We start from the raw sequence: 24,014 nt of genomic DNA, 5'->3' as shown, positions 1-24,014 counted from the left end.
GTATGATTCCATTATTTTAGGATGCTTGATAACAGTCATTTGGAACAAAATCAAGGCATTTTTAAGTAACCTGGCATAATGATCACAAGATCAGAAGCTGGAAAGGATCTCTCAAGATCATCTGGTCCAGCCATCCACTCAGGCATGGTCAGCTAGAATAGGTTGCATTGGACAATATCCCATCAGGTTTTTAATATCTCTATGGATGAAGATTCAAATGATGGATAACATTGGCATTAAAAACCAGACCCAAACAGTGGTCATTACCATGTTAAATAGATTATAAGACAACTGAAAGACAGACAGGGGGAAATCATTGTTTGATAGACCTGCTTCTAATATAATTCTGCAACTATCAGTCTTAGGCCTGCACTGATCCTCTCTTTTCATGATCCATCTGAAAATAGATACAAATTCATTATGATCAAATTTACAGATAACAGTAAACTGGAAAACAGGGACTGGTGATGGGGCTGGGGCAGTCCTATAGGGCAGCCTGGACCTGTCAGCTGTGCCCATTCCAGTAACATGAAGCTGCATCCAACTAAATGCCAAGAACAAAGAACATGGGTTGCTCTTACAGAACAGCATGTGTTTTTGTAGCTGATGGGGGCTGTGAACAGGGGTTTGGGAGCTGAATGGCATTCAGCCATGACCTCCAAACACAATGTGGTGGTAGGAGTTGTCTTTGACTGGATGACCAAGAGAGAAGTGAGTGGGAGAGAAAACAAATGCTGTATTTACAGATAGAGTTGGTCAAGCTGCTCCTGCTGAATTCGCACCATTTTATAGTCCATCCTTTTCAAAAGGTCACTGGGGGTTCTGGAAAATGCTGTAGTATATAAGTGAAGATGTACAGAAAGATTAAGTATTAAACAAGACATTAAAAGGTCATGCTGTTTATTAAAAAAAATTGCAGTGCCTTGGTTATGGCATAGACATACCTACATCAGAGGAAACTGTGGGTCCTCAAGCTTCTTTCATCTAAGAGAGAAAAGTGAAGCAAATACCAAAACCAAAAAGCTGAAGGCAGAGACATGCAAATTAGAAGACAGGCACACATTATATATATATATATATATATATATATATATATATAACACACAGTGGTTAATCACTGAAACTAACTGTATAGGAAAGAGGCAGATTCTCATCTGATGTTTTCAGACCAAGTATATTTGTTTTCTGAGAGAGGATGCTTTCAGTAAATATATTATTATAGAATCCTAGAATGTCAGGTTGGAAGGGACTTCAAGGATCATCTGGTCCAACCTCTATAGGAACTACTACAGTTTATATGAGGTGGCTCAGCAACCTGTCAAGCTGAGACTTAAACCAGTCCAATGAGGGGGAATCTACCATTTCCCTTGGGAGCCTATTCCAATGTTTGACTGCCCTCAAGGTGAAAAATTTGCCTCTTGTATCCCGTTGGAATCTCCCCAGGAGCAACTTGTGCCCATGACCCTTTGTCTTTTCCATGTGACTCCTTGTAAATTGGGAATCTGCATCTTTTTAGTAGCCACCCTTTACATACTGAAACATGGTAACAAGGTGTCCCCCAGCCTTCTATTGTCAAGGCTGAACAAACTCAGTTTTATAGAAGCATAGAATCATCATAGAATGTCTAGGGCTGGAAGAGACCTTAAAGATCATCTAGATGCAACCCTCCTATATGGGCAGGGACATAGATCCCTCCCACTAGATCAGGTTGCTGAAGGTTGCATCAAACCTGGCCTCTCCTCATATGGCAGTTCCTCTGGTCACCCTTTTGGGTCTTTTCTGGACCCTCTCCAGCCTGTCCCATCCTTTTTATAGAGCAGGGACCAAAACTGAACACAATACTCCAGGTGTGGTCTGACAAGCACCAAGTAGAGCAGGATGATGACCACTTGACCTCTGCTGGTGATGCCTTTGTTGATGCAGCCCAGCATCTTGGTGGCTTTCTTTGCTGCTGCAGCACACTGTTCACTCATGTTGAGTCTGTTATCCACCAAGACCCCCAGGTCCCTTTCCACAGGGCTGCTCTTCATCCAGGTGGATCCCAGCCTGAACTGCACTCCTGGTTTATGTGTCCCCAAGTGCAAGACCTTACACTTCTCCCCACTGACCTTCATAAGTTTCCTGTTAGCTCATTCCTCAATCCTGCCTAGGTCATCCTGGAGGGTGGCTCTCCCTTCTGGAGTGTCAGCTTTTCCACTCATCTTGGTGTCATCAGCAAACTTCATCAGGGTGCTCTTGATCCCAACATCCAGGTCACTTATGAAGACGTTAAACAGCATTGGGCCCAAAACCCATCTCTGGAGGACCCTACTTGTGACTGGTTGCCAGTTTGTGGAGAAACTATTTACTGTCACCCTCTGGGTACAGTCTGTCAGCCAGTTCCCCACCCACTGCATAAACCACTTGTCAAGGCCATAACAAGTCAGTAATGTTATTGGTCTCGATAGAGAAAGAAACAGTAAAACTAAAGAAAGTCCCCAAAAAAAGTGACCTAATTACCCCTAATCTCTTATATTTTCTTCTAAGGTGTTTATGAGTCTATGAACCTTTACCTAATTAGCTGTAATCATTCAATACAGAGATAATGAGAACATTCTGGTTTCATCAGTAACAAGATACTTTTATGTAAGACACCTCCAAACAAGCACAAACTTCTTCCAGATCAGAATTTGACATTAATTGGAAACTGGAGGGAAAAACAAAAAACCTTTTTGTATCCCCCCTTTATTTTTATTCCCATTTTGTCCTGGGGAGATTTTGCTGGCCAAATCATCTTTGATTTGACATGGTGTGTGTTTCCACATGTGTCATTTTCCTTGGAAAGTATTAAAATTTTCTATTCTCTCAAATGCAAGTAAAATCTCCTCTGCTTGCTGTTTATTGCAGAAGCTGAATGCAATGCCTGATTTATTTTTCAGTTTGAATGTTCAACATTGCTGAGAAACATCACTTTGAAGAGGTTCCAGATTGTCACCCCAAGGTAGTTGAGATGTTCAGATGACTAAGTGAAGAGAGTCATATATTGGTATTTTTATATGAACACAATTATTAAGGGCTGTCATATAATATCTGTACATGAGTTGGTTTATATTGACATGATCTCAATGAAAATTATATAAAGCCAAAAATTATAGCATCATTATTATTATGACATTATTAAATAATGTCAATATTAGCATTTTAAGCCACTTTCTTCCCTTAACATGCTAATCTTCACCCAGAACTTTGCCTTATAATGATATATATAATGCTAAGGCTGGCAGGTTGGGAACAGAATGATTCTCTGAGTTGAAGCATTAATTAAGAACAACTGGATTCCAATTTATTCTCTTCCCATTCATCAACACAGCTTAGGTGTTATCTTTCTGATTTGGTTTCTGCTGTTTAACTCAATTTCTTTGGCTTGCAAGTAGAGTATCCAGGATTCCTAAGCAGTCTCCCACCTAAATAGTAGCCAGGCCTTGAATGAGTTCATTTCCAAGAACAGATGAAATCAGCACAGTCATTCCAAAATGGGCATAGGCCAAAACATTTACTGCTCACAGCCAACTGCTCATGAGCTGTCTACGTACCAAGAGCTACTGGGAGGCAGCGTATGGCAAATATGTTGCTCTTCAGAAAGCTGCAACCTCTTTGTGGGCCACTTTTAAGTAGATAAATGGACCAAATGGTTTGTTATGAATGATATAGCCCATTTCTGCATGCCACCAGATGTGTTTCAGTGTAAAACCACCAGTCTGTAATGATTAGTTAGAAAGCTGGATATGAGGAGAGTCTGGACAGGCATTTTCAGCTAGCTGGTTTTTAAACCCTGGCCAAGCTAAATGAAACTATGCCCAGATATCAAACTGTGCCTCAAAAACTCTAGTAGTGATAATAAGCACCTGTATTTTTTCACTGATATATCTCAATGTTGCAACAAAGTTTTATTGGGTAGACTAATTATTGTGAGCAAGCACGACAGTGACTATTGTAATTGCTCCAGTAATTGCTGGCCACCATAATTCCCTTGATAGACAGTCAGCTGAGGAGGAGAGTGGCAAAAGGTTGCCATTATGTTATACACAAATCTAGACTCTCTACCAAGAGGGTGTCTTCACTCTCATTTGTGGACTTCAGGATGAAGTCTCCAAAATATTTCCTCTAAATCATCTCCTGTCAGCTTCCCATCATCACAGTAAGTTTTGGTAAATGTCTCCTAGCATCATGCCTGATTTCACTTCAGATGAAGTTTTAGCCCTTCAGTCTTGAATTCAGTGAAGTATCTTCCCATCTAGTGATATGGATGGAAAGTCACCATATAGTCTGTCAGCTTCTGTCTCTCTTTCTAGAGAGGTTGTATTTCTACAACAAAACAGGAGTTCAGAAAAGACAGCTTAGAGAGCTGTAAGTTGAAGCAAAAGTTTGCACACTAGATACATACAGAGGACTTTTTAAGTGAGAAAATCTTTTCTTCAATTTCTGAGAAGCTTTTTCTCAGAAGCACAGAGGCCAAAAGAAACACTGAAATAATTAGAAAACCAGGAAAAAAGGGATCTCTACATCCAGAAATTTGTGTTGATCTGTTAGGTCTTCACTAAGCAGTAATAACAGGTTGCCAAGAAGATCCTCCACCATTTCAGCCAGTATGTCAACAACAAACATTTCAGGTCCTCACCTGGATGGAGATGCACAGTGTTCTTTAAAAGGACTATGCTGCCACCAAGGATGGCACCAGCAGTCCCAGGAGTATCATGTACTGCCTTGGCAATCTAGTCCTTCCTGTCCTGAGCTACATCAAAAGAAGTGTGGCCAGCAGGTTGAGAGAGGTGATTCTCCCCCTGTACTCTGGTCTCATGAGATCCCACCTGGAGTACTGTGTGAAGTTCTGGAGGCCTCAACATAAGAAAGTCATGGAGTTTCTTGAACAAGTCTAGAGGAGGGCCACAAAGCTGGTCAGAGGTCTGGAGCACCTCTGCTATGGAGACAGGCTGAGAGAGTTTTGGTTGTTCAGCCTGGAGAAGAGAAGGCTCCAGGGGAACCTCAGAGCGAAATTCCAGTATCTGAAGAGGATCTATGGGAAAGCTGGGGAGGCAGTTTTTACAAGGCTTGTAGTGAGAAGACAAGGGCTAATGGATTAAAACTGGAAGAGGGAACATTTAGGTTAGTCATTAGGAGGAAATTCTTTAGTGCAAGGGTGGTGAGACACTGGCTCAGGTTGTCCAAGGAAGTTGTGGAAGCCCCATCCCTGGAAGTGTTCAAGGGCAAGTTAGATGGGACTCTGAGCAAACTGATCTAGTGGGCTGTGTCCCTGCCTAGGCAGAGGGGTTGGATCTAGATGATCTTTAATGTCTCTTCCAACCCTAGTAATTCTGTCACTCTATGATTCCATGAGTCCAATACAAGGAGCACAGGGTAACTCAACCCCTGCAAGGCCAACTGTACAGAACACAAAAATATAAAACAAACCTCCAGCACCCACTCCCTCTCATGCCATATTTTCTGTTTAAATAACAAGTTAGTTGATGCTGGGGTGTTCACCCAGGCCAGAAGGTGAACTTTGTCTTTATGCCTACGTTGCCTGATTTTAATTTAGGGTTTCTCTTTCTGTCTGTGGGTTTCTCTCCCTGCCCTGCTCTGTGAGTTCACTGGATTTTATGAGCTATGCTAATCAGTCTGCTGTGTCTGTGCTTATTCATCATCTGGGCTTCAGTGGATGGATGAAGCTGGAAGGCTCTGCTCCTCACTCTGTACCCCACAGTCTCCAGCAGTCTGAGTGAAGAGGGTGGTGGGTAGGGCTAGACCTACTGGACAAAGGTGAGGAGGAACTACTTGGCAGAATAGAAAGGGCAAAGGAATGCCCATTTGTCTCTATCATCTTGGAAGTGGTTCTTCTCTCTCTGTGCCACTTTTTGTCAAGATGTAACAATCCTTCTGGACTCCAATTTGAGGATGGGGTGCTGAGGAGCTTCTGAGAACAGCATCAGCGTCAATAAACTGTCAGGAACTGGCCTTATTCATCATGGTTTTTGGGTAACTGCCAAGGACCCTACAGTAATTCAGTTGAGTTTCTTCTCTGCTAAATGAGTTTACAGTGATGAATAGTGTTCTCTGGATAATTTAATAATATTAATGGGATCTCATTAAGTTGGCATTCATTTACATTCTTGAAGGTGTATCCCCTGCTGGCAGTCTTTGGAAAGACTGGGGTGAACAAGAAAACCAATATCCTAATTCATTCACATCCCTAAATACTTCCAAGAAGGTAAAGGTTTTAAAACACTTTATTGGTTCAGTTTATTTAATTGACATTGCTCTTGGTGTATTGTGTTTTGATTTCCTACACTGGCAGTAAAACCAGTATTATTTAGCTGAAAATGCCCTCAAGAAAGATGGTATTAGAGTTAGAAATAGATATCAAAATGACCAGAATTATTATTATTATTATCATCACTAGCATTATTATCATTATTGTTGTTATTATTGTTGTTGTTGTTGCTATTCTTAATATTACTAGTGTTGTTATTCTTATTATTACTATTATTATTATTATTATTATTATTATTATTATTATTATTATTATTACTATTATTATCTGACCATCAGGTTATGGAAGTGCAATAATTCACTCAGAATAAATCCCTCTTCTATCAGAGCACAAGTAACCTGTCTGTGTGAGATAAGCAGCACTGATAGCACTGGTAGATGTCATCTCAGTCAGCACTCCAGCTACTGAAAAGGGGTCTGGCAAGAAGAAGATATTCATGCTGTTTGTTTTGGTCTCTTTTTTATTTTCATTCCATTCCATATCTCCCAGTGTGAAACCCTCTTTCTTTTTTTGCTTCACAGGACACCTGAGGTTACTAATCACTATCTGACACTATCAATCGAAATAAAAGTAGCAGAGCAAAGAAGCATTCAAGACTCATAGAATCATTGAATTATTTGGGTTGAAAGGGATCTTAAAGACCTCTTAGTTCCAAACTCTCTGCCATGGGCAGGGACACCTCCCATTAGAGCAGGCTGCTCAGAGCCCCATCCAACCTGCCCTTCAATACTTTGAGGGATGAGGCAGCCACAGCTTCCCTGGGCAGCCTATTCCAGTGTCTCACAACCCTCACAGGAAAGAATTTCTAACCTAGATTTCCCCTCTTCCAGTTTGAAACTGTTTCCCCTCATGCTATCACTCCAAGTCCTTGTAGAAATTCCCTCCCCAACTTTTCTGCAGGTACTGGAAGGTGCTCTAAGGTCTCCCTGGAGAGTTTAGAGCAGGATGAGTGAAAGTGCTACTATGAGTCATGGTGCTCCAGAAGATCCATGGTGGCAAACTGAAGGAGAATTTAAATTAAAACTTATTTTCAAAAGAAGAGATACCTTAAAATATATTTCTGGGCTTCATGTTCTCACTGGCCTTTCAGGTGAAGGTAGCCAAATCATAACATGAAGTGCAACTTCATTTTCTGGGAAAACAAGAATCTACTTCAAGATTTTTCCTTTGGAGACTAGTGCAGAAGATGCTAGTTTTTATCCATGTGCTCCCTGATTGAATTTCTCCTCAATGAATTTCTTCTATATGTTCCTATTCCTATAACTTCTTGATATCTTTAAGAGAATGTTTCTTCCTAGAAGCTCATGCTACAGGCAGTTGGAAAATTTTGGGTTTTACAAGGAAACTCTTCTTTTCTGTGAATAATTATTTCCCATTCTAAACAACAACAACAACAACAGCAAACCACAAAAAAAACGACACAAAAATCTTAGTAAGAATTGAAATGTCAAATTATTAATGTTTTTAAAATCCTTTTCATGTTGCACGGTGCTGAATATAATTTTGGATGGGGAAGACAATCTATTTCTGTGTTGGAATGTGAAACAACGTAGACAGAAGAAGGGGTATTTTTAATACAATACGTTCTTCAATAAAAATAATGTCACGTTTTTCATCACAAATTTCAAATGGAATTCTTTTGACGCCAGCTGTAGTTTACCTCCTATGCCAGAATAGAATCTCTATCATGCTAAAAACCTCCACATCCTCAAAGCTCATATTTCATGCCATTTTTGCACCAGAAGAGTGAATAATTCAGCAGATTGGAGTAATGAATCATTTTCTCATCCCAAGGTGGCTGTTGCTCACGATGATTAATACTGATTTATTTATTACTCGTGATAGTCTCAACCAGGTCAGGGCCTCACTAAGAGACACACGGTGTGGTATATACTGAATAAACAGTCCCTGCCCCAGTGAGCCTGCAGTCTGAGGCTTTGTTCTTTGGGTCTTCACCAGTGGGGAACTGTCCTTAGCAAACAGCCAACCATGGGAAGTGGTAGGGAAGGGAAGGGAAGGGAAGGGAAGGGAAGGGAAGGGAAGGGAAGGGAAGGGAAGGGAAGGGAAGGGAAGGGAAGGGAAGGGAAGGGAAGGGAAGGGAAGGGAAGGGAAGGGAAGGGAAGGGAAGGGAAGGGAAGGTGAGCACTGGACAACTGTGGGACAATCAGGACCATTTTCATCTTCTCAAATTATCACAGTGGGATGTATGGTTTAGGAGCTCCTATTTTCTCATAAGCTCTGAAAAAACATATTGTTTTCTTTATTATTATATTTATATAATAATAAAATTACTGTGAAATTATATTATTCATATTATATTATTATTATTGTTTCTGAATCAGATATTAAATAGGCCATTGTAAAAAAAAATAAAATAATAAAAAAAAAGGAGATATAAATAAGAGGAATCCTGTCTTTGCCCTGTGTCTGTTTGGTCCATGACACAGGATGGCATTGATCTCCCAGGCATCCCTTCAGCATAACCAGACACTCTTTCCACACCAAAGTATGAACAAGGGTGGGGTGGCTGGCACCTCCTAGACAAGTGCTGCTTCAGTTCATATCCTACCATTGCACCCAGCTGTATCTTTTAACTCAACCAGCCTCATAAATGACACTTTGTGCTGTACTCTGTGCTGTGTAATACTGTTTTATCCAGAGTCGCATCCTCCTGTCTTCCTTGAGAGGTGCTGTTATCTAGTCATGTTCGGGGGAGGGGAGGGGAAAGTTCACCTAACTTCAAGAAGAGTTAACTCCCAATCCTCTTTCTTATCCCTGTCACTCCATGATGAGGAATGGGATTTCCTTTCAGGAATCCTTTGAGATTTTTCTCCTGAAGAAGAAAACTATCTCAGAGGAGCCTGAGTCACACATACTCAGTTCACAACTAAGTGAAGCAGCAGCTGGGATTAACTCTCATGTTTACAATAGGATGGTTTAGCTGTGGAAGGATGTCCTCTTGTCTGTGGCTTTTCAGAAGCATCTCCCTGGAGGAGAAAGAACTTTATAATTCAAGAATATCTGTCAAAAATATTCAGGAATCATGACATAAGTTTACACCATTGATACTGGCAGAGGGTGTCTCCTCCACAGTTTCCTGCTCAAACAAGCATCATTTATCATGTTGTCCTAAACTGGAGAGGGACATTTTCAGCACTACAAATGCCTCTAGTCAGTGATTACAATAACAGGGATATTATTTCTCCAATAAAGTAATTTCAGCCTGTGTTTTCTGCCAGAGAGCCCGAAGAGTAGCTGTGAGAATTCATCTTGGTCAGTAATTTCTCCCTAAAAAAGAAACACGGTTCCAAGTTCATGTTCATACTCTAAAATTGGTGTATCTTTAGGGACTGGATAGGTCTGGGATTGCCTATTTGTTGTTCTTTATCTCATTTGTCTCCTTTCTGCACTATTTATTATTACAAGGTTATGATCTTTTCTGGTTTTAGGGTTCTGCTTCTTCTCAGTTTCAATATTCTTTTTTTTAAGGGGTCTTTTTGTTTGTTTGTTTGTTTCTTGGGGTTTTTTTTGGTGGAAGGTCCCCAGACCCCTTCTCACCATTTTTCTCATATAAATATATTCCTTTGTCAGTTACATTACAAACAAATCCCTCATCCTTTCTTTTTGACATTGATCCACAAATGTCCCATTGTCAGCTCAAGCTATGCTTTTTTATTTTTAATTCCAGAACATTTTCTCTCTCCTGTGTGCTTCATCTGAAGACCCCAAACACCAGCAAATCAACACAAGATACTCTACTCTCTTCTTCCTCAAAGTCTTTGGCAAACACCTCTTTCTCAACTGTCACACCAATCCTTGATGTCTATCAGCTTCAGACTAGATCTGCCTTTGATCCTCACATCCAAGGTATGTCTTGCTCTTGCAGACTCAGTTTCAATAATATCTGTACAATCTCACCTTTTTGGCCCCTGCTGCTAAACCAGTGGACCAAGGTCTCTCACATCTTCCCCAAGACATTTATCTGTGCTTCCATCACATAAAACATTGTGAAAATCACTTTCTCAGGCTATTTTAACACATCTTCATTGACTTCACCAGTTCCCCTTCCCTGTACGTAAAATCTGTGTTAAGAAGTGTCCTGCTCCTCACCTCCCTGATCTTCTGCTGTCATCTCTTCAGGAAGTTGCAAACCTGATTCCTTGTGGACAAGATTCCTCCTTACCCAGTAGCCTTGTGTCCCTCTCTGGTGTGAGCATCAGCTTGAGAGCCAGGGAATTACTGAGTCCTAATAAGTAGGGCAGGATTCATCTCACCCATCTTGTGAAGCTGATCACATGGCCATCTGTACCACAGCTCATTGCTTAGAGGTTCCCTGTGTAGTCAGTGAGGATGAAAACAGAGAGAGGAAAAAAAAAGCTACTCCAGGGTCCAACTGACCCACTTTATTTTAGGACGTCTATTCTTAACGACAAGAGGAATTTCACCCACCTCTACAATGCACCACTGACTACACTGATTGTATCTCCCCCAACTGTTTCCTGGGAAGACATCACATGTGGATGAAACTTCCTGATATTGCCAAGTGTAAAAAGAATCTGTTAATGTCAAGTGCACAACTTCCTTTTTTTTTCTGTGGTGTGGTGAAAGCATTTTGCTTCCTTGAAGGAAGGAGCCACTTGGCAAGGTGTAAGCTCTGAATACCAATCCAGAAATAACACTTCAAAAACTGACTGCTTCCTTGGGAATGGAAGTGCAGACAGAAAATTGATGTGTGTTCAGCCTGGGCCTTTTATTCAGTGTCCACAACAATTTCCACACAGGACATTTTGGGTTAATTAGGTCAGCTCAGATTAGTCACAGCTCTCTTAACGAATGTTTTAAAATAGGTTTCTCTACTTAGGGCCATATGGAATTAGTAAGAGTCTAGTCAAAATACATGCAAATACCCACCTTTTCTGGGCTAGGGCTTTAGGAAGTTTATTTAGAGAAAGCCATTAAGGAAGCCAAGTTCCAGTTCAGCTCCCCCTGAGCACAAGGAAATAAATAGTGACCCTGTAGCACTAAGACGTGTCTTTGGAAGTAAACAACATGAGAGATACTTGGCCTCTCTGCCCTTTGATTTCAGACCACCAAACTGATGGCTGGTTGCCCATACACTCAATAAAATGTGTCCATTATTACAGTGTGTAAAATAGAGCACTAAGGTCATTCTGCCCTACAGAAAATAGCTCAGAGGAGGCAAAAAAAATAGGTCCTCTTTTGTCTTTTTGCAGGTTTTTTTTAATGAATTCTGTTTCATACCACCCATGCCAGTCTGGACTCTCCATCCTTTGTCCCCAGCTGTAACACTGATCACTGGAACTCAGAAACAGCCTGATGGAAAAGTGTTGAGACTCTTGCCAAGGTGTATCTAAATATGTACAGGTAGTCACAAGTTCTCTCACAATAATTATGATACTATGACTTTTTCCAAATGGAGAGAAAATAAGGATTATTCTCCCAGTTATAACCTGGTTTACAATCATAGAAGAATTTCATAGAACCATAGAAGAGTTTGGGTTGGAAGGGACCACTACAGCTCATCTAGTTCCAACACCCCTGACATGGGCAGGGACACCTTCCACTAGACCAGCTTGCTCAGTATCCCATCCAACCTGGCCTTGAACATCTCCAGGGATGGGGCATCCACAAGGTCCCTGGACAACTTGTTCCAGTGTCTCACCACCATCACACAGGAATTTCTTCCTGCTGTTTAGCCTAAATCTTCCTTCTACCGTCTCCCAAATTAAAACCATTATCCTCTGTCCTATTGCTACATGCCCTTATAAAAAGTCAGCCTTTTCTTCTGGGGATGCTACATGGAGTAAAATAAAAGAGATGATGGATTTTTTGCCTTTGCTGTGAAGATCTGAAGTGACTCAGCATGAACAAAATTAAGTTCAGTATTGCCCATGAACAAGAGACTTCTGGGACAGAGAAGGAGCAATGCAAATAGGAGTGATCCCAAATGCAGGTCTTCTCTGCAGCATGGGTGAGCTCAGAGGATGAACTCATGTGCACGATGGCACAAGGAAATAAAGCCCCAAGCCTTATTTCTGCTGGGGCTCTGCCAGTGTAGAGTAGAAACACTCCTGAGATCAGCACTGGGAGTAATCAGTTTAGAGGATGATGTTCTGGGCTTGCTTTGCTGCAATTCTCAATAACCCCTACAGTGAGCACTACAGATCCCCATCCACCCTGTGTCCATCTGAAGGCAACTTATCAAACCCCAAACACTCCTGAATCCTGGCAGACCCCAGCAGTCTCTCTCCCAAAGCATTCAAAAGTGGCACAGAACAGGTAGTCTACTGGGAATCATCTACCTTTCCAAATGGGTGTGATGGAGCCAGTAGGAGAAGAGTGAATGTCCTTCTATCTGCACTCCTAAGATGTATGAAACAACCTAAGGGCAAAAAAATTGCTTTTAAATAGCCTTTTCAGGCTGATTCATTGCAACTGGGAGAGGGCCCATCTGTCTGGAACTGACACTCCTCCCGAATCCACTAAAGACTTTGGGAGTCATTTTCACAGGAGTGAGTAAGAGAGCTCAGATACCCTCATGCCTGCCTTACACAACTGTTACAGGTGTGTTCAGCACAATAAAATAACCTCAAATAAAATGAAAAAGCAAATGCATATATAAAATACACAGAGATAACATAAGAAGTTCTGCTCCAAAACCATGCAGTATAGTTTATGCAATCCTAAAAATGACAGTCACCACTCCTGTGAATTGAAGTGGTTCCCTGAGTTCACTTTTACATCTACCTTGTTTAACAGTGGCTACTCCTGTCTTAATCCTGGTAATGGTGCACAGTCCACAACTTCACCAGAAAACAGCTTGGGAGGGAGTTCAGAGGAGCAGGGGGTGGAAAGAGAAGAGGGTTGCCTCCTGTGGGTGCCAGGCACAAGGGTGTTCTGGAGCCTTCTGGCACTTTCTGGCAATTCAAAACCAACTTTTTAGCTTCTGGAATAGATTTCTTGTCTCACTGGATGGTGCACTGCCATGAAGTTTCACAGGTTTAGCACCAAGGTGGGTAAACACAGACAAGTTATTACAGTTCAGCAGGTGTGTGTCAGTCCCTGTGCAACAGGTACACAAGTGTCCAGGAAAGGTCTTTTGAAGCAGACCCCCTCCTGGGTGCTGCAAAGCCCATCTGAAGTTGCTAAAGGGGTCGGGCACTGGATGTAGGAGAATTGTATGAGCATCATTCCAGCTCCTGCTGAGAACCTGATGTCTCCTACCCCGTTTCAGACCTTGTGATCTCAGACACAGTGGGGTGCACTGCCACCATCAAGTGACAGCTCGAGGAGACCTCGAGAAACCAGCTGGAAACCTCTCAGGTGTGTATTTTTAGCACACTATGTCTGGCAACTCAGCTCTGGGGTTTACTATTGGAAAGCAAATGAAGCTTGGCAGCTGAGAGATGGAAAAGCAGGGTATGTCCTGGTGAGGAATGAAGAGCCATCAAAAGACCATCATTTGGGTACCTGAGACCTGAGCCTGTGCCTCAGCTTTATAATCTTCCCCCTTTTTCACATTAACACAAATGAGGGAAGGACTAAATTAATCTTCAAAGGTGTTTAAGAGAGAAATAAAAATTTGGGGAATGGAGCTGCAGCCCCCTTAGATTTCCTCAGAACCTCATTCTGACTTTTCCACCCAGACCTCTGCAAAAGACATTAAATGCTGATCCCTGGTCCACTAAGGGAGTCTTTCTGGTTCTAATGTTTTCCATCACTGTAATTCATAAAGGGAGTTTTCAGGACTGGGTAGGAAGGCACCTTATTGTCAAAGGGCCTCCAGACAGCAAAAATTGGATGGTTTATGACCAGGAACTGGTGTGATTTGACAGTCTGGAGGAACTTGATGTAATGGGCTGAGGTGTCAGTCAACAAGAGAACAGCCAGAAGAGTCTAAGCATGGGAGAAGGCAGAAGAGCAGGAGTGTAGGGAAGGGATTAATGCCTTGCCATGTCTGCAGTTAGTGCACAAAACAAAATGCAGTAATTCATTTTAGTACAAAACCTACCATGAAGCATCAGACTTGTGAGAAGTTCTCAAGCACAACAGGGCTTTAATTGTTGGGTCAGTGGGAGTCACAAACCAGCAGAAAGGAGTCTCTAAGAGGTGGCTCACAAAAATTTATCTTCACCAGAAATGCCTGACTATAAACCTTCTAAAGGGTGATGAGACACTGGCACAGGTTGGCCAGAGAAGTTGTGGAGGCCACATCACTGGAAGTGTTTGAGGACAGGTTGAATGGGGCTTGGAGTAACCTGGTCTAGTGGAAGATGTCCCTGTCCATGACAAGGGGATTGGAACTAGATCATCTTTAAAGTCCCTTCTGTCACCTTTTGACTCGGGTCCCACAACAATGCACTCCATCCCCTCCCCCTCCCACCCAGGTAGGGAAGGAGAGAGACAAAAAGAGAGAGACTTGGCTGGACTGAAAAGTAAACTACACAGCTATAATTAAGCACTAATGAATTATATAAGAAAATATATACACAATTATATACAAATATGTTCAGGTATGAGCAAGAACCTCTCACCTCCCCCCAACCTCAGCAACTCCCACAGCACTCCCCTCAGCTGGAACAGTCCAGAGAAGTCCTGGAGATGCTACTGGAGAAAGCCCAGAGTGATGAGGGTCAGGAGAGCTCCAGCCTGGAGGTCGGTGGTGCTGGATGGACGGAGTCCTCCCTGGACACCAGCCATGGGTGGAAGAGAAGGGAGGAAGAAGCAGGAAAGAAGTTGTCTTCTGTGATCTCTGACCTTCCTCTGAGCTTACATAGATCTATGGAATGGAATATCTCTGGCCAGTGTTGCTGTCTGTCCAACTCAGCCACTTATGGGGGGGCCATAGATCTCCCTGTAGTGTCAGAGCTGGCAGAGTGAAGATGTGACCTTGAAGCCTCAGCAGTTAGCAAAACATTCCACTGCCTTATCAGCCTAGCTAGAATAGGATGTTGCTAGTTAAAAGAGAGCTCACTGAATAAAAAAAAAATCAGTAAAAAGAAAAATTGGCTTCATCCTGGCTCAAACCAGGACACCTTCCAACACAAATCATTCTGTGTTTCTTTTCTATGATTCTAAAGTTCTGCAGTTTCCAGAAACTGCTTTTAGAGGACATTATTGCTCCCCTGAAGGCTCACACTTCCACTTGAGGTGAAATAGGCAGCAGCCTGTGTCCCCTTTGGGGTATGCATCAAATACTCTGAAATCTCAGCTGGGAGATGAAAGACAATGAGAGACTTCTAAGAAAAGTCTTGGTTCCAAGCTGGTCAAACCTTTGAGCTTGTTGCAAACTGAAAGGATGTCTTGAAACTGGTCACAGTCAGAAGGGGTTTTGGTTGTGATTTCTTGGCAGTGGCATGGCAAGAAAAGAAGTTATTCTGGGACTTATTTCAAGTGGATGGGATAAAGCTAATGATGGAGACAAGACACAATAACTGGTAAAAATGGAAGTATCTGAGGGAAATGGTCCATGGTAGACAGTTGGGACTCACATCTTCTGCAAAGCGGCATTACTTCAACCATTCCTAAAAGCAGGTTTTTTCTTGACCTTGAGAAAAACATTTGTCAGAGCCTCCTATCTTCCACTCTGCCTGCACCTGTCCTCGGCTATTAGCCAACCTCCAGAGAGTTCAGGATGTCCTCTGAATACCTGAACCTCAGAGAGAGAATTTCAGAGCTTTGCATTTTAAAAGAAAATGATGGGAGGGGTATGAAACTGAGCAACACCTGCTGGCTGAGAGCTGATGTGCCTTGGATTCAGAGGCAGTCCTGTTTAATAGTCATCTTGCACTTACAAAATGCAGTTAGACTGTTTAAAAGGCCCCAGTTCTGGGGCCCTCAGCACAAGAAAGATATAAAGCTGCTGGAGAGGGTCCACAGAAGGGCCACCAAATGATCAAAGGCCTGGAGCACTTCTCTAAGGAAGACAGGCTGAGAGAGTTGGGGCTGTTCAGCCTGGAGAAGAGAAGGCTCCAGGGAGACCTTAGAGCACCTTCCAGTACTTGAAAGGGGCTCCAGGAAAGCTGGGGAGGGGTTTTTCATCAGAGAAGACAGTGATAGGACAAGGGGGAATGGTTTTAACCTGATAGAGGGGAGATTTAGGTTAGGTATTAGGAAGAAATTCTTCACTCTAAGGGTGGTGAGGAACTGGAATGGGTTGCCCAGGGAGGTTGTTGATGCCCCATCCCTGGAAGTTTTTAAGACCAGGTTGGCTGAGGTTCTGTGCAACCTGATCTAGTGGTGGGTTCCCTGCTCATGGCAGGGGGGTTGGAACTTGATGGTCTTTAAGGTCCCTTCCAACCATAATGATTCTATGATTCAATGATTTTAACGAGCCAGGGTATTCTGAATGAACTGAAAAAGAAGGAGGATGGAATATTACAAATGAGACAATTAAGTAAAACGAGCAGGAGAAATTGGATCAATTACAGTCCTGCAATCAAGAGTTTTGATGGAAGGGAGGAGAATTGACAAGGGCTCCAGTGGTCAAAGATGGAAAAAGTTGAGGAGGGGTGGGGGGAAAGGAATTAAAGTAGAGAAGAACAAAAATTAAGTCTGAGAAAATCCATTAGTATTGATTTGAGGAGGTAATCAAGGGGAAATAGTTTCAAATGAACAAGATGAGGTGGCAATGGTAACACATAAATGTCATGATGCTCAGGGTCTCTCACAGCTCTTTTGACTGCAGAACTACACTTCTGAGAGAACCTTGGTCCACCCCTGGTATCTCCTGGCCTGGCTGGATTCCCAACACCTGTCAGGTGCAATGAAGCTCTAAGATGTGAGACAAGATAGATCCGACCTGAAAACTCTTTCCTTGGAGGACAATGCATAGAATGCTACCATAGCCACATTAAAAGAGCTAGAGTGAGGGTGGATATTGGGGTTGGAATCAAACCAGTGGGAGAAAAGACTCTGCATCTTTCAGACCAGTACCAGTGTGCTTTGCCAAATATTGCCATTTCCTGATTGAGTAAAATTCTCAACAAACCCAGAAGTGAAATGGAGAGCACATCACTTTCCTGTATGTATCACAGACCCATCTCAAAACAAAACACCTGTGCAAGAAAATACTCCCAAAAGGAATGTAAATTTTCCAAAGAAAAATGATGACCCGTTGACTTTTCTATACAGCATTTGGGATTGTTTGCCCTTCCCTGGGAGGAGAACACAAAGTTGGCCATGGCCAGTATTCACAGCTTGCTGAAATGCTAGATGAAGCTCAGCACATTCCAGAATCTGGCCCCAGGCACATGAACTGCTCCTAGATACCAAGAAAAACAGCTTTTCTCTTGGTTTTCCTTCTTTTTCTACAGGTAAGAAAAAGCAGGGAAATGCAAGAATATGTGTGTATATGTGTTAATTCCCACAACAATGCAGGTATATACACATAGCTTGACAGATTCCCATAAAAACACACCTGTGCTGCACAAAGAGCTCTCAAGTACACAAGTTTTACTTCTGTGAGGTAGGTCCTACTAACTGTGGGTTGCAGGTTCCTGTAATGGGGGAAGAAGACATGGTGGGACCCTAGTTCATAGATAGAATCAGAGAATCATAGAACATGTGGGGTTGGAAGGGACCTTAAAGACTTCTGAGTAAGGCATGATATGGATTAAAGGAGTATATGGGCCTCCATACAGATTTGTATTTCATCCAGCTGGTAAGCAGATATTTCCATCTTTCACAAGTCCCACTGTAGATCCTAGATTGTAAAGGCATATTTTCCTTTGTACCAAACTTTCTCTTTTTGATAATGGATCAGAAAATTAAAAGCCCTCCAATACTCAGCTTTTATTTCTGCATCACTCACAAACTGCACAACTTGCCATATCTCAATTTTTCCAAAGTTCAAACTGGAATGGAGGAACTCAAATAACCAGTAGGAGCCTTGCAGACCTGCTTCTGTGGGGGGACGAATCAATAAATGGATGCCAGAGTCTTTTTTGGTGCAGTCCTGACTATTTCAAAGAACATCTTATTTCCCAAACATGGAAGAAGCAATGAAGGGGTAGGTTCTTCATTCCCAAAAGCCAAAATTAGGTCCTCAGGGAGTTGTGTGCCCAGCACTGTGTCTGCCTATTTCTGTCCTAGGACATATTCATGCTACCATTCTTGCTTCCTCCTTGTGTTTTCCCTTTCCATTTTTTCTCACTCCTCTAAATATAAAATACCAGTTTTGCAAACAATCCTACAGAAACCCTCTCTAGTCCTTCTATACTTGCTGGCATACAGGTGTTTGGGGGTTTGAGAGTTGTGTTGTTTTGCTTTCTTTTGTTTTTATCCTGCTGATCAGTGACTTGGGAAGAAGATTCTACCACCTCTATCTGTGCTGTAACTGAAGGAGCATTTGAGTGTTCCTTCTACTTCTTTTTACAGATGGATTCTTTGCAGACCTGTGAACTGTAGGCCTGAGATCAAAGATCTCCTTGATCACTGGACCTCAGTTCTGTGGAACATTTCTTAGTTCTTTACATTTCTTTCAGAGCTTCCCAGAAAACCACGTTTAGCTATCTACTGTAGATTATATATACATATAATGCATATATATAGCTTCTATATAAATGCAAAGTGGTATTATTAAGGGGAGAAGAGAATTGCCATATTGATCTCAATAATATGCTGTTAACTGTCAAAGAGCAAGCACATTTTCTGTTAACAGGTTTTGCTAATTCTAGAAGAAGAATAACAAGGCTGGAGGCTGGAAGACATTTAGCAGCAAATATGAGAATGGGTTTGTTCCTTTAAACTCTCTGAGGTTTGCTGCATGCCTGTTTTACAAAACTGCAAAGCACTTTCCCCCTACAGCAAGCTCTAAAAGCAGTTCCACATGGCCAGCAGAGCTGAAGGAGGGAGTGAAGGAGAAACAGATTGACTTCTCCATACAATAAGATGGGAAAGGGCATGGAGAGACCTGTGAGACAGGGAGACATCATGAACCAAGCATGCAGCTGCAGCTGTGTATCTCCTGGAGTCAAGCTTTCCCTGCCTTTAACTGATTTGTACTGATATATATTCATTTGGATATTTGGATTTATTTTTTTAATCAAATACTTCCTGTTGAAGGCATTATACTCTGTACAACAAAAACCTGGGAGCTTACCTGAGCTGCTGCCTGCTCCTTATGCCAACAGAAGGTAGAGATCATCAACTCAAAGCCACACAAACAACCAGGTGAGGTTTAAAATCCATCACGTGCTGTGGTCAAGCAACTGGGTGACATTGTTTTCTTCTGGCCCAGCCCTGGGTCTGCATTGCATCCTCCTTTTTTGTTATCAAACTTCTTTCTTCAAAACCTGACCAAGTGTTGAGTAAAACTTTAAAGGTATATTTTTAATATTTTTTTAACTTTATATTTTTGTTGTTGTTGTTTTGTTTGGGTTTGTGTGGAGGGTTTATTTGTTTTGGTTTGCTTTGCTTCTTTGGTTGTTTTTTTAGCTGATATGGAATATCCAGAAAGGAAAGGGAAACAATACTGCACTGAACAGATGTGTGTCTACAGATGTGAATCTGAGAATAAGGTTCCATCAATCATCTTGCTTCATGAGCACCAGAAGGTACAGATACACTCCATGAAGAACAGTAGTAACTGTTTCAGCATTAAAGACAATTTATGGGTGTTCTCTGTGATTAAATGGCCACATGTCTAATGCCATGGAGGAGTACAATAAATAAGCAACAATTATGAGAAGCAACTATAGAGATATCCAGCTCAGATCCAGAGATCGTTTAAATCAAGAGGTTAGTGTTGAACCTCAGCTAACAACTCTTCTCAGGCTATTCTGCCATCCTCAACACCTCTTCTCCATGTTCCATCATCTCACTATTCTTTCAAGTGGGGATATCCCATCTTTATGTCCTGATAGGCAGACATCAAGAAGAGTAAGCCAAATGTCATCTCATGTTCTTTACTCCATGGTGGGACTTGCAGGGAGGTGCAGTGTAGTCTCTGTGTACACGAAAAAGATGTTCCATAGGAGATGTGAGCACCTGAAAGGTCCAAGCTGATGATGACAATGGGGTGATGGTTTTAAGCAGGAAGAGGGGAGATTTAGACTAGACATGAGGAAGAAATTCTTTCCTGTGTGGGTGGTGAGACACTGGACTAGGTTGCCCAGAGAAGCTATGGCTGCCCCTTCCCTGGAAGTGTTGAAGGCCAGGCAGGATGGGAACTGCAGCAACCTGGTCTACTGGAAGGTGTCCTTTCCCATGGTAGAGGGATTTGAACTAGGTGGTCTGTAAGACCCCTTCCAACCCAAAGCATTCAATGATTCTATGACTTAGAGCTGGACAATATGCAGGATGCATATTCTATGATTCATCATTTAAAAAGTGAGTGAGGAATGTTGTGGCAGAAGAATATAAAAAACTTTGGTCTTGACCATATTAGGCTGGGTTTAGGTTAGCCACAAGGAGTTATCTGAGAGAGACAGAATGTATTACTAGTTTGGACAGAAGCTCTAAATTTTATCTCATTTAACTTAAGATGTCTGTCCTACAGAGTTCAGCATTGGGAATCCCCCAGTTGATGGAGAGACAAGTGTTTCTCAGTGGTTTTCATTATCTCTTCAGCAAGACCTCTGAAGTATGCATGAAGACCTGTGTCCCAAAAGTACCTGTTTATTTCAGTTGACCACAAAAATATTTTTATTGATAGCTCAGATGCAGAAGTGACTCTTGTATCTGTATAAAATTGGGCAAGATTAATCCCACTTCAGGAGACCATCTGATGAATAATAAATTACTGAAGCAGCTATACAGGGATGGTAATCAAAATTGCAGATGACAGTAGCAGGGTCTCAAGCTGTTGGAAGTCCCCAACCAGCTGGATGATACCAAGAATCCTTCACAGGAGTCACTAGAGGGGTAGAAGACAATACTCACAGAAATGAAACGAGGACAAGAGTCCATGATGAGGGAAGAGTGAAGAGAAGTGCAGAGCTTTCCTTTCTGAAAAACAAATAAAATAAAGACTTCCAACCTGTTAGCATAAATGTGTATCTGAAGTAAATATATAAATAAAAGTGTGGTCAGGTACAGGCATCTTCTTTCTATTCAGTAGCTCACCTTTTTTGGAAACCACTGATATCACAGAAGTGTGCCAGACTCTGGAATAATGGCTGGACTTGGGCAAAGGACAAAGTAGAAATTTTCCACAAACAAAAGCTGGATTTTTCAACTTCTATTGGCATCCCTTTGTTCAAATGGTCCTTAATGTGAATGTCATTGGTAATATTTTAAGCAGTTTTGGGAACAGTTTTAATAACATTCTTGCCCTGATCAAGGGTAACATGATGTGAATCAACTTGCTGACTGTGTCACCCATTCCCTTTGTAGTATCAGCTTAATATACTAAAAACTCTCAGGCTCAGTTTCCAATTGCTAAACAGTTGTAAACCTTTATCTTTTGTCCTGCTTGTTCAGACAAGAAATGCTCTGGGTTACTTCAGTATGTAGAGCAGTACAGTCCTGATCTCATCTGGGGTCCTGGAAGCACCATCTTATAAATAACACCCATAACCAATTCCCTGAAGTCTTACTCAAAAGTTTTTTCTCCTTCTGCCTGTCTGCATATACATATGCATGAATAAAATCCTGCCAAAAGAAGAGGTGAGGGGGGGGGGAAAGAGGCAGAGACAGGGGTAATAAAAATTCAGTACATCAAACTAACTTTTCTTGATTTACAACAGGTAATTATCATTCTTTACGCATGGCTGGTCTCCTGTTGTGAGAAAGCAGAGCAGGTGGAGCTGCTTGTCCAATACTCTTCCCTCCAACAATCACCTCCACCTGCAAACTCCCTGTGCACCTGCATGAGAGGCATTGTCAAGACCAGCCAGAAGGATGGGTGAGAAAGATAGATGGAGGTAGCTGAACAGAGGCAGATGGAAAATTTTGGGTTGCCCACACCTGGGTAGGCTTGAAATCTTCCTGAACATCCACTTTCTTACTTAAACTTGCCATGGCAATGGCTCTGTCTTTTAACTGAGGGGGTAAAAAAAAAAAGGCAGTAAAATTAAAGGTCGTAAAAGAAGTGTGGAATGATAATTGGAATTATTCAGGCAATGGATTAAAACTATTACAAGTACTATGATCTAAATCTGAATGGTGGGGGAGGGGGAAGAAGGGAGTAAACTAATAGAACTTGGAATTGATTTTCAAAGAATACTAAAAATTATTACCAGTAAAATTTACAACAGCTATAGATCATGCTCACTTCTGCCTTATTTGTAACAGAAATATCCAATTCCAAAATGAATTGGGCTATGCTAAAACTAACTCTTGCTGAGGGTGGCAAGTTGTTAATTAAATGACACTTTTGTGTTGTTCATTTTGAAAGTCTCTGGAAAGATAACCTGAAGTTCTCAGCTTCTGAAATGAGTGGGGAGAGGTGAGCAAGCACAGAATTTTACAGACTCCAGAGGAAGAAAAAAAGATTCCCTTCAGGAATATGCTTGCCAGGGTAGGATATTATCACAGAAACACCGAGCAGAAGATAGACACTTAGAAGAAAAATAAATCTTAATTGTTTTAAATAGAATCATAGAACCATAGAATGCTTTGGGTTGGAAGAGACCTTAAAGGTCATTGAGTTCCAACCTCCTTGGCATGGGCAGGGACACCTCCCACTAGACCAGGTTGCTCCAAGCCCCATCCAACCTGGCCTTGAAGACTTCCAGGGAGGGGGCAGCCACAGCCTCCCTAGGCAACCTGTTTCAATGTCTCACCACCCCACACTAAATAATTTCTTCCTAATATCTAATCTAAATCTCGCCTCTTCTAGTTTGAATTTTTTCCCCTCATCCTCTCACTATAGCCTCTCATAAAAAGTCCCTCTCCAGCTTTCTTGTAGGCCCTCTTCAGGTAAGGGAAGGCCTCTAAGATGTCTCCTCAGAGCCTTCTCTTCTCCAGACTGAGCAACCCTCAACTCTCTCAGCCTGTCTCCATAGCAAAGCTGCTCCAGCTCTTAGATCATCTTTGTGGTCCTCCTCTAGACTCACTCCAACAGCTCCATGTCTTTCCTCTCTTGGGGTCTCAAGAACTGGACACAGTGCTACAGGTGGAGTCTCATGAGGGCAGAGTAGAGGGGTAGAATCACCCCCTCGACCTGCTGGCCATGTTTCTTTCAATGCAGCCCAGGATACTTTCAGAGAAATCTACACCAGCAGAAGAGCTGTTTTCTGAGTAGTGCAGGGAGACTCCTGAGTGCCCACGGACTGTAAAGCCTTGGTTTCCCAGTGCACTGTGGGATGCAGTATTCTCTGTAAATTCCACAGGGGCTGTGCATGTACATAATGCTACACATCCTCATAAAGTCTTGGTTGGAAGAAGGTCTAGGTGTCCTAGTTCCAAACCACCTCATGTATCAGTTAAGTGCATTATACCTTGGATTGTTGTTTCTGTGCTAGCCACTGGACATCTCTGTTTGACTTGATAAATCTGTGGCTTCGTGAGTATGAGAGCTCCTGATGATCTTTATCTCTGCACTCTCCAGATAAACCTGAGTAGTAAGCTTCACAGAGGAGCCTCAAAAGACAACAAGAAAAGTCCTGCATAAAACCTGGCTCAAAAGGGACTTGATCCTGCCTCCAAAGTGTTAGTTTAAGATCCCAAATCTCTCCACAGCCTTTTAACACACTTCTGGCCCTCGCTGTTGTTCACAATCTTCTGTTCTCAGAAGAAAAAT

Source organism: Apus apus, chromosome 2 (genome assembly GCF_020740795.1).
Source record: "Apus apus isolate bApuApu2 chromosome 2, bApuApu2.pri.cur, whole genome shotgun sequence".
In the NCBI taxonomy this organism is placed as follows: domain Eukaryota; kingdom Metazoa; phylum Chordata; class Aves; order Apodiformes; family Apodidae; genus Apus; species Apus apus.
This window is presented reverse-complemented; position numbering follows the sequence as displayed.